Source organism: Oryzias melastigma, linkage group LG7, assembly GCF_002922805.2.
Source record: "Oryzias melastigma strain HK-1 linkage group LG7, ASM292280v2, whole genome shotgun sequence".
NCBI lineage: Eukaryota > Metazoa > Chordata > Actinopteri > Beloniformes > Adrianichthyidae > Oryzias > Oryzias melastigma.
Window position 1 is genome coordinate 31,532,671 of NC_050518.1, and position 2,961 is coordinate 31,535,631.

Sequence of the window (2,961 nt, forward strand, 5' to 3'; positions counted from 1 at the left end):
CTAAATGGACTTTACAGCAGACTGACCCGACAGTTACCCAGTGGTTAACTGACCTGAGTCCAGTTAGCTGATGTTAACATAGAGAATCATTTGGTATCCAGGTTTAGCTTTCTGGTTGAAGCTGGTTTGAAAAGCATATTTCCAGTCATTCTGATTTTCTATCACATTTTTCTTTCTTTTTTCGGTTTGATTAGGAATCCACGAGTTCTGTGAACTTCATCATTTTATCAGGAAAGTGAGGCTAAAGACTGAATCTTAATGGAGGCGTGGCCGTCTGTTAGTCATCATCTGCAACATGAATGAATGAACTTTATTTAAATAGAACTTTATAACTCCTTTCAATGTATCAAAGAGCTTCACCATAACAGAAAGAAGAACATTTACAAAAATAGACGAATTAACTAAACTGAAAAACAGCATAAAATTACAAAAGCAGTCTGCAGTAAAATACATAAAAGATAAATAAGAATACAATAAAACAAATAATACAATAAAATAAAAAGCCACTGAGTATTAAAAGCCATTCTACAAAGTTTTAAATAACATTTCAAACTTTTAGCATGAACCGCAAACTTCAGATGAGACTGAGAAATGTTTTCTTGTTTGTTTAAAAAGAGGATGTTGTGCTCCTTAAAGGTCTGCTGGTTTATTCTTCGCATCTCTCGGTCCACATGGACCACAGCAGAGTCCATGACCTCCTCAGTTTCCAAAACTGAGTTGTCAACAGGCCCAAACAAGAACATAAGACGTGCTGGCAGGTAAACGTGTTTAAGGAAACTCCTGCTGCACCTCAGGGGCAGAAACGTTACTCATTCACAGTAAACAAACATCAGGTTATGACTGCACAACAGCAGAATATGTTTTTAATGAGGTTAAATCAAACTACTGCAAAGTCCTATCAAACATCATGTTTAACCTCCATCTTCAATGTTACAGAAGATGATCAACACGAGAGAAAACATGAAAATCTCGACAGATCTTCAGTTCATTGCAGTACCAATACAACCACAAGGGGGCACAATACAGATCTGATGGTAAACCGAATCCAAATCTATCACAGAACTAGAGAGTTCTAGANNNNCGGACTCCCATCAGTCTACATTTCTATGACAATCTCTCAAATGCTTCAAACGTTGTGAGACCGCCTACTTTTGTCGAGGCGTCTGATTGGTCAGTTTTTAACTTGAATGATTTGTGCTACGGAAATAATATGAACAAAACATAAAATTATCAAGAAGATGCTAAAATGTTTCAGAGCAGGAATGTTTACTCTGACCAACAGAATGACTGAGGAACAGCTGTTCTCTGCAGACGTCGGTGGGATTCTGAAGCAGGTACTTCCTGTTTGGAACACCAGGGGGAGGAGTCACTTTGTCCAGTACTCATATACAGTCAATGGCGCCAACAGTTCTGTCCAAAACTCAGAGGTGAATTTCTAATGAACTCCACTGGGAAAACTATTACAACCGGTTTAAAACAAATGTTCTTTGATTCTGCATCCAGTTTTCATCTGCGACCTGTAAAACATTCAGGACATCCAGAACAGTTCGGACTCTCGGGGATTGACAGTATAAGCAGAACACCAGTAGGAGAATGCATGAATGAATGAATGAACGAATGAATGAATGAATGAATGAATGCATGAATGAATGCATGCATGAATGAATGCATGAGGCTGCAAACATTCCAGAGTCTTCATGTCAGTGTAACTGTGAGGAAGACTCTGCTCTCTTCATCTGTCCTGGTTCTCCTGGTTCTGTCCTCGGGTTTCCTGCAGACCTGCAGGAACATTCACGCTCACGGGTCCTCGGGGATGAAGCCAGCGTGCACGCGCACAGACAGTTTGACTCTCAGGTGAGGTCCAGTTCCCCCAAACTCACCTGCAGCCTGTTCGGTGGTCCTCGAGGGGTCATTTCCCGCTAGCCTCGCGGCGCGGAGCTTCCTCGGCTCGGTTCTTCTGCTCTTCCGTGCGTGTCTGCTGCGTGACCCACAATGCACCGGAGGCTCACGCGGCTCAGTGTTCACACCTGCAGACTAAACCAAGTATTTCCGACACACTCCGGATCCCGGTCGCGGGAGCGCGCACTTCTTCACGCGCTTGGGTCCGGTTTCTTCCGTGGCTGCATCACTTTGGAGGATCAGGGACGTGCTCACGTGCACAGGATTTTGGAGGGACAGGGGCTCAAACAAAAATGCTTTTTGTGTGTTTTTATGCTTAAACAATATGGAAAGTAACGAAAATGTAAATATTAGGAAATAAATACTCAGCTATATGACCGTGTTGGTGAAGGTGATAAAAGTGTCATTTTTTATGTGAACAACTTATTGTCATAGACATCCAAAGCATTGAAACACTGGAGGCTTTTTTATTGCAGCAGAATCAACATAGATCAAGTTTACTTTAAATTGTTATCTTTTAAACACAGATCCAACAACTTTCATCTCCAGAATACTGAAATTATTCATATTTATTGTCAGTATCACACAGGTGAGGATTTTAGTTTAGTGTTTCAGTGTTTTAGTTTTAGTCAGATTCTGTCTCCTTTCAGTCACTTCAGGTTCATGTTGATCATCTACGGCTATTTTCATTTCAGTTCTACATTGTCAGGTCATCTGCTTCCCTTCTCTTTATCTCCATGTGTCTTTGTCCTGTTTTAGTTTATTTATGAAAATGTTTACATTTGGCTGCAGGGGGGGGGGGGTAGTCTCTTCAGAATAAAATACCCACAATTCTCTGTAATTCTGTACGACATTTACCTTAATCTTACTTTACTCTTGCGTGTTCGTCTTCACTGTGACCTGTTGCTGCAGCATGCTTGTAGATAAACGTCTTCATGCTTTAAGACCTTGATGGTTCACCTGTGCGCACCTGTACGGCCTGTACAGGTCTGAGCGTTTCTCACCGGCAGACCGCCCACATCCACCGTAAGGACAGTCTCGGCTTTAACGGTAATATTTCAT

The 2,961-nt window shown here is 41.6% G+C and overlaps 1 long non-coding RNA gene across 2 annotated transcripts in view; it reads right to left on the minus strand.

Moving 5' to 3' along the window:
• Positions 1-2,080, minus strand: part of LOC118598996 — a 6,252-nt gene extending 4,172 nt beyond the window's left edge. The window contains exon 1 of one of the 2 annotated variants that reach the window (XR_004948255.1): positions 1,881-2,076. This is a non-coding gene — a long non-coding RNA (uncharacterized LOC118598996). Of the gene's footprint in view, positions 1-1,880 lie in introns of both variants that reach the window. The other variant, XR_004948256.1, reaches the window with a different exon arrangement.
• Between the last annotated feature and the right edge of the window lie 881 nt (positions 2,081-2,961).